At 43.2% G+C, this 15,096-nt stretch overlaps 1 long non-coding RNA gene across 2 annotated transcripts in view; it reads right to left on the bottom strand.

Moving 5' to 3' along the window:
- Positions 1-11,784, bottom strand: part of LOC104912431 — a 62,825-nt gene extending 51,041 nt beyond the window's left edge. For both annotated transcript variants that reach the window (XR_794670.3, XR_794668.3), the window contains exons 1-3: positions 11,667-11,784; positions 10,654-10,799; positions 2,455-2,525 (exon numbers count right to left, since the gene is read on the bottom strand). This is a non-coding gene — a long non-coding RNA (uncharacterized LOC104912431). The remainder of the gene's footprint in view (positions 1-2,454; positions 2,526-10,653; positions 10,800-11,666) is intronic.
- Positions 11,785-15,096: the final 3,312 nt, after the last annotated feature.

Genomic DNA, 15,096 nt, shown 5'->3' with positions numbered 1-15,096 from the left:
TAGGAAGAGTATGGGGCATTGGTAACCAAGTCCTGTTGCCCCTCTTTCCTATTCTTCTCTCAGCTAATACTTGCATAACTTTTTGTGAAGCCACACCATCAAGCTAAGCAGAAAATGCTTTTCTGGCTTTCAGAACAAATCAAACCAAAAACACAGCATGGCCCCACAAAGAGCTGCACGAGCGCAAGCAAAGAGGCAGCGCAGGAATGGCAGTCGGGAGGGAGGAAAAAGGACATGAATTGCTTTGAGCTCATATTGCTGCCGACTACTTTCTCTTATAAAACCATAACCTAATACGCTTTCAAGACTACGGCTCTGAACTGCTTCCCACGGCGCATCTCCTTCCCTGCACAGAACCCTCCGGGCTGCACGCTGCTGCAGAAACGTGCCTGTGCTGGGAGGCTTGCAGGCTCGGGCACTGCACTCTGTTCTACTTTCCATTATTCACTGAAGAGAGGATAACCCCAGCAGTGCTTGTAAACACAACGGCTTCCTCGAGAAGCAGCAGCAAAAGCCATAAGGAAGGCTTTCCTTGTAAGCGAACCGCTGGCCCTGGGAGGGCTGTCCTCCCCGGGGAGCTGAGCTGTGGGAAGTGGGAGCAAGGAACTGCCTTTTTAGGAGCGTGGCTGAGCAGAGTCAGGAAGCGCTGGGGCTCCTGCAGCAGCTGGCAGAGCCTTTTAAGGACAAACACAGGTATTTGTCCAGCCTGCTGTTAGAGCTGTGCTAGGTAGCGCGGCAAGGCGTGCCAAGGCTCTGCCGGCCACCGGCCACAGAGATCCTCGGCCACGGCCATCCTGCACACTGCAGACCCGCTGCTGGCCGTGTGGCACTTCCAATAGGCCTTATTAGGAAGGCAAGAAGCTTAATTAATCGTTTTCAGATCCGCAAAGCCAGATGGTTGGTGGGTGAACTGTACGTGATTTTAATGTGACATTTTAAGGCGTTCAAGGCAACATTTTGGAGTGCGTCAGGAGTTTTTTTAACTACCTAAATGAGAGGGCAGATTTTCAGAGGTGATGAGCAACTGGATTTTCTTTAGACTCCAACAGAAGGGGCAGGATACTCACAGCCTCACGCATTCAGCAGGTTGCATAAGCAAGTTTTAGGATCACATATGATTAGGACTCCTTCCTAGTTGCCTAAAAATTAATGCTACTGGACAGAAAAGTGAAACGATTTGGGGTTTATTCATTTTAAATTACATCTCTTTTTATTACGAGTTTTATCCTTCTGGGGAGTAAAACAAAGTAATCCAATTCAGGCCAAATCCATCTATTTAGGATATATGGATAAGAGCCCCAAACACAACTTGTCTCATGTTGTTCTTTTTATTTTCCTGCCTAGCTTTCACAAGTAAAAAGAGGAGGCTGCAAGTAAAATTGGAGCTGCCTACCTAGAAATAATGCAGCATCTCAGTTCAGAGTATGAAATGGCAAACTGGAATTCAAGGAATTACCCATGTATTTTGCCTTCTTGGTTTCTCAAGGTTAATCTTTGATAACTGCCTGCCTCAACATGCTGAGCAGTGTGATTTTTAACCAAACGTGCTATATTTTAACCCAAAGACATGTGAATGACTTAATAGTTTTTATCTATGCCACATTTTAAAGCCACAGATGACAAGCACCTGTTGTACATCACAAAGCACTGTCATCATTAGTGCCTTCAGGTAATAGTCTCAGCAGGGAGACCAAAACTTTGCTTAATCTTGCCACATCCCACTTGCAACATACTGGCAAGAAAACATGGGTGAAGTACTAATTACACGTGGATAATCACAGGGCATTGGTTTCTAGGGTTCTTTACATGAGGCCCATCAGGAGAAACAGGTACACAGACAACAGGAAAAGTTATGTTAACCAATCAAAAAATATCTAGATACATGATAAAATTATGCAGTAGGAGCTGAGACATCATGTAGGACATACTCCAATTGCTGATGGGGCTGGGACTGCATTTCCACAGCTCTAAGCGAGCACTAGGTTAAGGCTACTTTCATAAAAGGAATAAAAGTTTTGACAGCAGGCTTCATATTGTAAATTCCTCCTTTAAAATGACTTGCTTGCCAAAGCAGTTCAGCTGCCAGAAAGGGAGAAAAGCAGGCAAACTATTCCCTTAAAAGCAATGGCTGTGCTATGCTGCTCAGGTACACGAGGCATCGCTCCAGAACTGGGGAACATTGGCTCATTAGGAGCAATTAAAAAAAAAACAACAAAAAACACCTCTGAGGGGATTTTAAAAACAACTTCCAAAAACAAAACATGCATATATACCACATGCATTTGTTTATGCAGCTGTAATGAGTGATGAAATCCATTTATGAGCTGAAGTCACAAGATTCTAAGCAGGTCTTTGTTTAATCTCAGTAAGTCATGACATTTCCCTACTACTTATAATAATGTGATTTGGATCAACATTTTCAAACTTATGCACCTGGTTTTTAACAGTGCTTACCCACTGCACTTCTCCTCTGAGTCACTGGAGACTGAACAGTCTGCTTCTGAGCCACCACTTCGATAAGCATCCTAAGCACAGATAGAGAAATTTTAAGTTTAAAACAAGCATGTAATGTTTGGATTCAGTATATATTCTGCAGCTCGTTCAAAATGTGACTATGCAACCTGCAAAGAGTGTAATCAAAATGAGACCGTTAGTGGAATGAATACTTACAGCATCAGCCTTTCTCTACCAAAAAGTTTTTCTAGATGGAAGCCCTTCAAACACTTAAGAATGTTTTCTATAGACAATGGTTTCCTTCCAGCATCGTTGCTATGACTTGGAAGAATATAATGATGAGAAATACAACAGTGCTGCTTTCATTAATGCAGCATTATGTGCTGAATAACAAAGGTAGGAGAGAGTACACAGGAAAAAAAACATTCAGTGCTCAGAACTATTAAGGTCCTTCCATTTCGGGTGTTTATAAGCCATGCTAGACTCTAGGTTACATAGCTGTAACAACATAGGAATCAATACTACTGCATATAAATCAGCATCACATTTTTAGTTTTGCTGTTAAGTAAAATAAATTAAAACAAAAACCAACAGCATCTGCCACCACTGCTTTTGCCATTGCATCTCTATTTGCTTTCCAAACATATCTGAGGTTTTATGACTACCAGATCAAAACTAAGTGCTAATATAAACAGAGTGATTCTTCTCAGTCTTTCTTTTAAGAAGGAAAAACAGACCAGAGTCCTGATCTGGACAAAAAACAACCTATCTAAAGTGCAAGAGCAAGACATTCCAGATGTAGAAAATGTCTGACAGCCTTCAAGGTTTGAATGAAAGTATTGCTGTCTCTACTCATTTCTCTATTCTACTTCTCACCTTTTACTCTCAAGAGTCCCAAATTAGTCCTGCAAACAGGTAGATTTTACATCATATCATCAAATCAAGATGACAGAAGAATATTAGAAAAACACAAGAATCTTTCACCTAAAACATTTTGCTCCAAGCAGCCTTATTTACACTCACAGAAACTCATTAAAAAAAAAGTACAGGACAACATCAGCAGCTTGGACTCAAACTTGGGAGTGTTCTAAAAGAGGCCAAAGGCAAACATGCATAACCAGCAAAATCAATACATCACCTAATTGGCACAAAGAGAATATGTTCCTGTACCTTGATTTTTATTTTCAATCTCTTTTCGTTTATGTAAGAAAATAACACGCACTGTTGCCAGTGTTTGAAATCCTACAATGACTATTGACATGAGGCAGTCAGGGAAGCACTGGAACTTCTAAGATGCCCAGGGGCTCCTTCTGTGTTATCTTCAGATATAGATTTGGTATGATTTCTTGTTACAGATGAGCACTTGGGAAGAGAGATGATATTTGCAGTAGTATAGGACAAAGGCTTTGTTGACTCCCATTTTCTAAGGATGGCTGCATCACTCAAGGGTATGCAAGCCTTGACATCAAGAATCTGTAATATTCTTATCGCCACATCACTTTGCACGTGGGAAAATAAACTCAGATGCAATACTCCTACCTAAATTGGGATTATATTTTATATTCCTCCATTTCCAGTGTTGAGCTCAGTTATTTTCCCATAGGTTTTTGGGATCTGCTCTATCGGTCTCCCAGAAAGAAAACAACTGTGACTACTTAAGTCAGAATACCAACTGGAAAACAAATATCAGAATATTGATTAATATACTAGTTCATGTGAAGTAAATCCATCTGAAAAGCTCTGAAAACACACATGAAAAGTAACTGTGAGAGTCTTAAGTAAACAGTTCTCTTACTGGATTGCTGTAGCCGACTAAAACCTTTCTTCTCCTTTCCACATTAAAGGAGAGCCCTAAAACCACGTTTTGCATATTCCATTAGCTCAAATCTTTTCTAACCTGGTTCCCAGGGCAGCCCAAGACTAATAAACTTTTTAAATGAATCTAACACTGTTCTAAAATAACAGTATTAGAAGCCGGTGGAGTGTGAACAACAAGGCTATCAATCAATAAGTATCTACTCTTATTCCCAGACCATGGATGGAATTCTAAACAATTTTAGCCCCTAAGATTCACAATTTACTGAGCCTGAGCTAGCACAATAGCTTTAGTAATCAGTGTTACCCATCTCACGCTTCTGGCTGCTTTCATCACAAAGAATTACACATTTGGAGAAGAAAAACATTTTTGTGGCTGTTTAAATAAATCACAGCCGAAAGTTTCTAAAAGGCCAGAAAGCGAGGAGTTATCCTGTTAGAAACAGATTAGTGGGCAGAGGGCAGGTGAGGTGGTCAGAGGTGTACAGAAAGTATAATCTATCAGATTGATAGCACCACAATGTAGATGGCACAATGGTATCTTATCTTCCCAGCCCTGCAACCAAAATAAACCACATACAAGTCTTGGAGCCTGATTCTGTTGTCTTTAAGTACACACCCCTGAGGGTGGTGACCCAGGACACACCACACATCTTTTACTTCATGTAAGACAAAATCAAAACAAATATTATCAGTATTTTTCCTTTTTGGACTCTCACAGAGAGTCTTTGATGTGTTTCCCCTAATCGTTTTGTCTTTTTAATCACCACACTCGGGGGTTTCTCTGAGATTATTATGGTCTAGGTTTTTACGTAACCTCTTCCAAGAGAGCACATTCCCAAGCTCCCAACACAGCAACTGCTGTAACAGTACACAGCAACTCTACACCAAAGAATATCTTGTCCAAATGAAACCAAAAGGGAACTTTAGATGAGTACATTCTACTTAGGTTGGAATTTTGGCTCAGATACAGGAGTTCACGCTCCTGGTCTTGCAAAAAGCAGCACTAATGGAGATACTGAAAATGAAAGTATCTCTTCTAATTCAAAACTGAAAATCTGGCACTTCTGTAACATGCTTTTATGCTCCGGGAAATTTTACTCACCTTTACACATTCAGGAAGGGGAAATCCTTGGTGCTACGGCTCAAAGGGGGGGTTGTCACTCACTGACTAAACACAAGATTCCACCAGCAGTACGATTTAGGATCTATGGTATAAAACTAGCTACATTTCTAACTTCCAGCCAGCTGCTTGCCAGTTTGTCTTTGGAGCAATTACTGTGATTAACGTGTAACTTCAATTCTCTTTGTCGATACCCCTTTTTACACAGATAATCCTTAAAACAGATTACCACAACCTTTTCAATATTACCTACGAGGTACACTGGCGTACTACAGTTCTGAACTTTAACAGGTCCAGTAATAACAAAATGCCTAAACTTAAAATAGGCACCATGCAAAACCTGCATAACTGGAACATGTATAACGTGCCCTGTATGCAGCTGCCAGTGGACCTGTGAGGTTCTAGAGTTAATTTCCATTTATCAGCTAGGAGTTACTGACACCGCTGACACTCAGCTCTGTTGCTCTCTGCTATCAAGACACTGCACATGGAGGAAGAGAGAGGTAAGACAAGAACTGGAGACATCTTTATGTGGGAAGGTGCCCTGCTAAGAAACTGCTTATTGAACCTGACAGCAAGTGCATAAATAACATAGCAGGAGCACTCCAGCAAAGGAGAGGATGAGGCAGTGACAATCAGAGCTATTACAAGACAAATACAAATTAAAGACACTGCCTTTAATCTCCAGGATACTAAAATGTTTTTTGAGAGCTCCTGGTGTTTGGGGGAGGGGGAAGGATGAGAAAAGGGAATGGGGGGACAGGAGGTTCTCCTGGAACTTTTCTTACAGTTTGTATTACCCCTTGTGAGGGAGGAAAAAAGAAAAAGTAAGCCTAGAAAAAGCAACAGAGGATTTTGAAACTATCAGAAAAGCTTCTGCTCGATAAAACTTTATAAAAAGTAGTTAACTCTTTGCAAAACTTCCCATGAGGCCTCAAAAAGCACCCTGGGCACACTTACATAGACAGCTTTGCATATGAAGCGCTGTTTGGTTCAAAAAACAATTGTGTATTTTTACCAGTGTGGTTACTGCTGTCAATTGTCCCCTGGTTACTGATCTGTGAGAAGCAAAAAAAAGTACTCAAAGCTACCACAGATTTAAAAGCATAACTACTGATGTTTATGGGATTTTCTGCATTTCTCCTTCTTACCCTGAGAATTTAACCTGGTGGTGAATGCTGCCACATATATTGCCTTTGTCTGTCTGTTCTGTGGACCACATGGACAGAATCAGCACTCTAGCAAGAAAACTGCTATTGTTTATGCAGAATTTCCTTAAAATGAAAGCTTGCTGCCCATTAGCACTTCCCAGAAAGGTATATTGCTCTATCACCGCCCATATCAAATTCAAGTGCACAGACATGTTTACAGTACGTGCGGCGGCTCAGATAGGCTGGGCTGTTGCAATCCTGTTGCAATCCTGAGCAGAAAAGTTAACACTGGCATGCTGCTCCCACGCCCTCCCCTCTTCAGGCTTTACATTAACTCAGTGACACCCTGCGAGGCACAAGGTTTATTTACACAACAGAGTCTTGAGACGAGCCTTTGTTTGACTACAATGTTGACAGGCTCGCAGAGCGCTACTGCCTATAGCAAAGGTGCACTAAGAACCAACTGCGGACCACGTATGAATGAAAGGTTTTGAAAGCAGCTTGATTGCGTTTCCAGATGCAGCACGGTTCTCCTTTAGCCAAGAGCTGCTGGGACAGACTAGAAGCTCCTGGCTCTCACAGACCAGGGAATTGCACTAACACAGTGGTTCTACTAGGATTTTAATCCAGCGTATGCTGGTGACACTCCGAAAAGAAGGAAATTCCTCCTTCCCTGGCCATTCAGGCTTTTTGCTGGGATAAGATTTGAACTGGATGTATTTCCCAAAACGCTTCACCTCATGGTTGTGTCAGAGCAAGGGAGGGGACAGCGTGGGAGCAGGAAGAGGGCAGGACTGCCTCTTTTGTCAGCAGTGCAGGCCAAAAGCACTTGGGAGCTAACAGCACGGTAAATTGTGCTGATTTACATTTACTTGGTTTTCCTAAAAATCTTTGCTGTGCAATTTAAAACATAGATATATGTAAAAGCATGCAAGAAAGCTTAGGGGCAGATTTGCTGGGCGGAGTGTCCAGGGGGACTGTAAGCCTCACCTTTGCAGCAATGCCCTTTCATGCGAGCAGGGAGTGGCTGTTGCACTCACTCTCTTCCCCAAGCAGTGTGAAATGCAGACAAGTTCCTGTGTTTCATGTGATATCTTCTTGTCAAAGTTTTGGACTACATATCAAAACTTCGTATTCAATGAAACGGTCTGTGTGATTTTGGGAAGGTGTTGAGCACTGTGCCCCAGCTTCCCCCTTCTGGGAAACTGAAAAGTATTACTTTCCCTTACACAGATTTTTGACAGTAACAACTCCAAATCATTGCCAGAACCTCTGACAGTGGGGGGAAAAAAAATACATTGATACCTTTCCCCTCCTCTGCCTTCCCCCTCCAGCTTCCCCCAACAAAAAAAAAAGTCCACAGCAGCTGCAGGAAGATATTTGGGCAAAATGTCAGAGAGTGAAAATGGCATAAATCTCAGCGCCAGTTATGCTCTACACGTTTTAAATGCATTACAAGGCTGATGAATTAATAAAAATGTCAATAGTTGATATCCTAAAAGCAAACAGGGCCAGTAATAAACATTTTACACCAATAAATTAATCCTAGGTATTCTTCCAGATGAAATTCCATCCCTTATCTGTACCTATTTCCTTACTGCATTTTTAGAAAGAAAAGCAGATCATGCCACTTGCACAGCATTTTTTTTCCCCACAGAAAGGGGATCTTCACGCTTTACTACAACTTCAGTTATGACTGTTTTACAAGCAAGCAAAGCAAGCCAGAGAAATGCAAAAGTAACTTAAGGTCATCCAGCAGGGAGGCAGAAGCAGGGAAGGTTGTGGCTGTATCCCACTTGAGTTTACTCATTTCTCCTGTTTTTTCTCCACAGAGAAAATAAAATTACTTCTCATTATTCTTGTGAGGTGACATTAAAGAGGTGAACATATTTTTGCTTCACCTTGTAAATTCTTTTGGTTGCCCTGAATTGGATGTATATTCCCAACCACTAATGTTACAGGGTTAGGTAGGTGCTTCGCAGGCCAAGAACATAAATGTGAAATACACTACTCTTCTTATTAATATTTATAAAATCATCCGAGGCTGAAATTGGCTATCATTGAATTGACCTCAGATCTTTGACATAAATGCCTATTTGAAGCACTTGGCAATAGGTTGTAAGCATCCACACCCAGAACATCTTTGCCCGGGCTTGCAGATTTGCCAGCCACACATCTTTTCCTACACTGACTGAAAGGAAAGCAATGGCTGGAAAAAGTCAGCACCAAACATGCTTATATAGAAAAGGCTACTTTGTACCATTAGCTCTTACAATATGAGTGCTTAACCTCTCTCATGTGACTCACCTGAGTCCGCAGCCTTAGCAGAACAGAAGCCTCTGCAAGTATGTGCACATAACAGCTGGTACCCAGACCTCTAAATACCACGCAGTCCCTTTTGGAATGTCTTTCTAGTTATGTTCTTTGGAAAAAAAAAAAACAGCCAAAAAAAACAGCTGAATTTCAATTAGCAGCCATCACAGCCCTCAGGCCTTAGCTTTATTGTTGTCCTTTTATCCTCAAAATTTTCCTTGATCTCATGAGCTTGTTTCTAATATATTCAAATATTATGGCTTTTTATATGTTTCATATGTTCTCAACAGACTGTGTAAACAGTCCTGCGAGCTGACCAACGTGTCTGCCAAATGCACTGCCTGCTGTTCATGCAGTATTTCCTCTAGCACATACGTGAGCTGTGCTCCCAAAGCCACTGTAAATAAAATGAATACAGGTAAGGATCAATACTACCTGGACAGAATTTTCCATCAGTGCCTCATCTCTGAAACGAGGGAAGGTACGGGTACTGCAGTGTCAGTGACTGCATATGATTTTTTACTGAAGAAAAGAGGCAGCAAAGTGCAATTTTCAGGGTTTCAAGTGGCCTGATTCTTCTGCAGAAGCCCTGAGAAGCTGCAGTGGACAAGGCCAGGACATTTCCACTTCAAGTGGGGAGCAGCCAACACAGTGGGGACTGTGTGATATTGTCAGCTGTGCTCAGAGATCTGATTGCTTATTATTCATCAGATGGGACTGAGGAAGAGTAGCAGTTTAGCAGCATCTTCCCCACAGCTGAAGTCTTTAACTCTGCCTATTGTCCTGCCTTTCCTCCTATGTGCCCTTTCCTCCCTACAGTGCCTGCCTTAGCTGTTTGGCAACCCTAACTGCTCCCACACCATGACTCCAACTCAAATGACTGTCATTCAGAGGGAATGTTTCCATTTGAATGACATGAGCAGGCACTCCGTAAACTTCCCCACAGGCTCTGCCACTATAATCCCCGGGAAGGAGCAACCTGCAGGACCTACTTTCACTGTCCAATGCTTTCTCTGTTTATTGCTACCATTGTCAGAACCAGAAACATCACTCAAATTCACACAGGAGTCCTTACATCTGTCAGCCACCAACCACTGGTGATAGTCAGCAACAGAAACTCGCTGTCCATGCAAGCCTGAACCCGTAGCTTAGGGAAGGGGAGCTTGATTTCTCATTGGAAATTCCTATGCTCTGTGGTGCTCTATACAAGGCATTTTTGGTGTCATGCTGACTTGCTTCCTTTCCTTCTCCTGTTGCAAGCACTCCTTTATCCCAGGTTGCCAGAAGCCTACTGTTCCAACAGCTGCTAAGACAGAGTGAGGTGTCAACTCTGACGAGATGCCAGATTGCTTATTAATTAAAAAGCCAGGCATTTTGTATCCATTCTGAGACACTAATCAAAAGTAAACTATTTTATCGATGGCTCCCAATAGTTAAATCTGGTTATTCTGAGGTATTTGCTCACAACTGGCAACATAAATCAATGCATTTTGTTGTTCTTGCTTACTTTAATAAAGATTTATCAAAATACCAAAATGCCAGAAAGCTCATTTCATTTCTGCACAGTGAAATCGTGCCTTGGTTGTATCTGAAAAAATGCACATTTCTGTTGGGATCTTTGTCCTCAAACACAGTAAATATCTTTTCAAAGGTGCTCATCTGCCTCCCCAGCACTCAGCATTAGTATGCTTCTATTTGTATGTTAATTTTTGTTTTTCATACTGCTAGCCCACAACCGAGCACTGCCTTCTGCTTCCCATATGCCACATGTCCTCCAGTGCCTCCTGTACAGCTTACCTTCAAACTCACTTCACTCTCTGGGCTCCCACTGTGGATCAGCTGCCTTTCTGCCAGCCTTGGTCATGTGTTGGGAATTGTTTAAGTGTAAGATCCAAAGGATAGGAACTTTGCCCAATTCTCCGTTTCTCAGAACACTGGATATGCTGTGGTATGGGAATAATGAACATAGAGGCTTTAACAGCGTGCTACTTTGATTTGTAAAGCCCTAAAATTCCAAGGAGAGCAATACCCTGGGATCTCTTCATCTCTAAATAATGTAGCTAGCTTCTATTCAGCCAGGTTTTTCATCAAAAATTATGCAAATACATACAGCTGTTTGAATAACAAAAAAAAGCTCATTAATTATTTGAAAATGTACTTTTGAGTAACTGCAGTGATAACTCAGAGCCTCTACAAAGCTAGCAAGGAATGGAAAAAAGTAATACCAAGTAATGTAATATAAATAACTAAATAGAAGGTAATCCTCTCCACTTTAGAGACAATCATATTACATCTTTCACTCCTTTTTTGCTGCATGTAAAACATCCAACGTTTGAAATGCTCCAACTGTACTCATAATAAAATGAAGAAAAAAAAAACAACCCAGCAACTGTTTTTAGTGGTTCCTCCTTCACTTCTATACTCTCTCTCTGTTTACATCCAGCGTTGCTGTCCTGCCCCAGAGGTAACCCAACAGGTCTTGCAAAGTCTCCTAACTTTGCCCCACCTCCATCATTCACAATCTTGTCTCTGTAACCTACTCATTTTCCTCCATTCCACAAAGTAGTAGTTTCAAAGAAATTCACAGATTAATTAAAATGATTGGTGGGATGAGTAGGTGAGGGGGACAGGCTAAAGGGCTTGACAAGAAGAAAGATGAAAAGGACTAAACGCATGTAGCTTGGTTATGCGATGACTAATTGAGGGTGGAGGAGATGGACACGATATTCATTTACAAGTGCTTGTAGTTCCGAGGAACCTTTTTCATGGACAAATGCTAGCTCAGGACCAAGTGTTCCGCCTTGTCTTACAGATCTGGTTTCAGGGTTCTTCACATCGAGCTCAGAGACCTCCTGTGCATTCACACCTCTCCCTTGGACCCTCAGAGATGATTTTTCCAGCTCAGCTCTCAGTCAGACGCAGTTCCTGGATCCCCACGAGGCCACGTGAGCCCTGGTGAGGGCAAAGAGCAGAAGGAGCGGCCGTGGGGCCGGAAGCCGGGGGTGGACGACGTGGTGGCTCTGCCACACCTCTTGCACTGCAGGCTGAGGTGGATTTGAACCGGCCCTGAGAACACACCTTGAGGAACACCTGTGAATTATTTTTACTTCCACTTACCCCAAGGAAACTCTGCTCCCCGTGCCCTCGCACCCCTGGCCTCTTTCACCACGCTCTGATACAGAACATAAAGGAAATACATTTGCTCCTTCTGACCGTTCCAACTCTCCCCTCCCTCAGCAGGGCAGACTCTGTAGCAGTTCATCAAAAAAAGAAGCTGCTGGAGAAGATTGGTGGATTCTCAGCCTTACCTCATGCAGAGGTGAAGCAGGTATCATGTTGGAAAGCACGAAGGGGGTCAAAAAGCAAATAAAAAAAAAAAAGAAGAGCATTTATAAGAATAATGCAGAAACTCCTCTAATGTCATAATATATCTAAGCTTAAAGAAATATATATATATATTCTGCATGCAAGCAAGCACTTTCCTTCTGTCAGTGCTGTTTCCAATACAAAAACAGTAAAAACCTACCATTTCTTTTTTCTAGTGATCCAGAAATAAGCAAAAAGCACTTCTGATACAGGCCTGTAAAAAACCAACCAACCTGTTTATTCCTGGACACCAAATATAATGTAGATGGATGGAGTACGTATAAGAAATTTTAATTTGTCTTTGAAAAGCCATTTAATTATTCAGATTATCTGATTGCCTCAGTCAATCTCGTATTGATCGATTAGAGAACTTTATAAATCAAAACCTGCATTATGCTGGTCAGAGCATCTGCCTCTCACAGCAACAGAGATATGCAGCTAATTTCCAGTTCCTACCCACAGGTTAGTTTATTGGGACATGTAAATGGCCACGATTTATAAATGGGCCGGTAAGTGTTTTCGTTCTACTAAAGGAGTATTTGCTTAAGGACATCAGGAAAGAGGGGAAAGCCCTCAAGTAACAACTGTTTAATAGACCAGAGCACAGCCCCAAGCTCCCAGCCCCTCGGCTGACGGCCATGGAGGATCACTGTCGCTGCACGCACGGGGGAGCAGCACTCAGTGACTCAGGTGGGAGCTGGGCGCTGTGCTGAGAGCTGAGCTGAGATCCCTGCCCATGGCCAAGCACCCGCCTGGCACTCGTCCCCTGTTGGGATCAGAATGCTGAAATCCCCTCAGAGCAGCAAAGAGCGTTGGTCTTGGGTTTCAGAGCTCTCCTGCTACGCGCAACCTTTATGGGCAAGCTGGCTGTCTATTACCAGGTAACCTTTAAGCGAGTAGTAATTAACATAATGAGTGGACTGATGGGTGTCCCCTATAGCTATGGGCCTCAGTAGCAACACGTCTCTGGCAAACTGGAATGTCTAGTCCTAAACTGCACCTTCGTAAAAGGAAGGAAGTAAAAAAACTAAAATGGGCTGGGGATAAAAAAAGACCAAAGAAATGAAATGACTTTGAGTGAATATCTCCAGCCCGATCCAACACTCACTGAGGCCAATGAAAATTCTGCATCCATACAGGTGGGGCTGATGTAGACAGGCTGTAAGGGCCCACTTACCAGGCTGGAGTGGTTAGAGCTACACTGACCAAGCTCCCTGATATGCAGACTGAATGCGGCTTTCTAGGACAAAACAGATGTGCAGAGGAAACAAAAGGACAACACTTGGACAAATTAGATATGTCAACAGTTAATTGGAACATCCTTTGTTGGGGTTATTTGTTTATACAGTAAACTGACTAAAGCAAAAGACTTGCAACGGTTTCCTACGTAACAAAAGCCACACACATAAAAATCTTTTAGTTTAAAAATCGTTTTAAAATAAAAACCTCCAGACAACAAAATGCTTCAAATTCACGTCTTCCCTTTCTCCACAATTTCTTCTTTGCACAGACAAGCCCTTTACATGTACCAAAATGGTATGCTGACACAACAGAGCCGGATCGTTTACAGACTGTCTAAGTGGGAGTGTGGGCACAGCAAGAACACAGGACAGCCCCATCAGGCCCGATGAGACACCCCGCAGTCCTAAGGCACACAAAACCAAGGCACACACGCAGGAGTTTTGCCCTGGGATGCTCTCCCAGACACAAGTCATTTGCAGTTTGGGATTTCCAGAGCCAGAGATTCACTGCACTCAATAGCCCTTGAGAGATTTCTCTCCTGTGACTTCATCTAATCACTTTAAAATCCTTCCGTCTGCACAGCAGCGTCTTGCCAAGGTGTTCCACAGCCCGACAGCTCTGCACAGCAATTTCTCTTGTTCATTCTGAACCTGCCATCTGCCAGCTTTGCTCGGTGTCCCTCAGCTCCTGTGCCAGGAGTCAGGCTCTGGCCTCTATCTGTCTTGTACGTAAAGCTTAGGACAGAGCTAGGAAGCTGCCTCTAAACCTGATGACTTCCAGAGACATCCTTATGCACATGCAATAACCGCTGCTGAAGTTACAGAGGCAGCCGGGCAGCTTGAATTACCCGCACAGAGGTGCTCATTGCCTACGTGAAGGCTGTGCACACACCTGCAGCACACACCAAGTCCCATATTTGTGGGCAAACTGTACACCATGGACTGCTAGCACAAACCTACAGGGATGCGTGGATTGACTGTGTGATTCCAGCACACATGGGCACACGGGTGAAATGAATACGCTGACTGAAGTCAGGTGGGCACAGCAGGGGGACCGGGAGGAAATTCTATAAGAAAGGGAGCAGTAACTTCTATTAGTGCATTCAGACATTCACTTTTAATTGACAGCTTTTTTTTTTGCTTATTTCATTGTTGCTTCCCATACTGTAACCGGTAATTATGTTATTATGTCTAGAAAAAAAATAGCACCGGAGAATTTTAAAGCGCATTTTCAAACCAAGACTTAAGTTTGTCAGCTTGGCACATCATACAAAGCGATGGAACCCGGCAGCCAGTAGCAGGACTTGCTGCCCCGGGTTCCCGTCCCGGCGGCACGGCGCGGGCAGCTCTACCAGCTGAGCTGCGAGTCGGTGCGGTCCGGAGGTGCGCCCCGCAGCTCTGAAGCAACACAGACCTCCCTCCCCGACCGGATCTTCCATCTCCCGCCGTTCCCCCCCACGCCAAGCTGCGCTCACGCACCAACACCAGCACAGCGCCCTACAACCGAGCAGCCGTCCCAAGTTTAAAGAACGACTTTAGGGAAACCCATCCCGAACCCCGCTCTCTTCCCGTCAGCTTTCTCCCTTCTGTTACTCCGGGGAGCTCCCGACCCCGGGAACGGACGCGCCGCTCA

Source organism: Meleagris gallopavo, chromosome 10 (assembly GCF_000146605.3).
Source record: "Meleagris gallopavo isolate NT-WF06-2002-E0010 breed Aviagen turkey brand Nicholas breeding stock chromosome 10, Turkey_5.1, whole genome shotgun sequence".
NCBI classification, from domain to species: Eukaryota; Metazoa; Chordata; class Aves; order Galliformes; family Phasianidae; genus Meleagris; species Meleagris gallopavo.
Note: the sequence above shows the minus strand (reverse complement) of the source record. Positions and strands in the feature narration are given on the sequence as shown.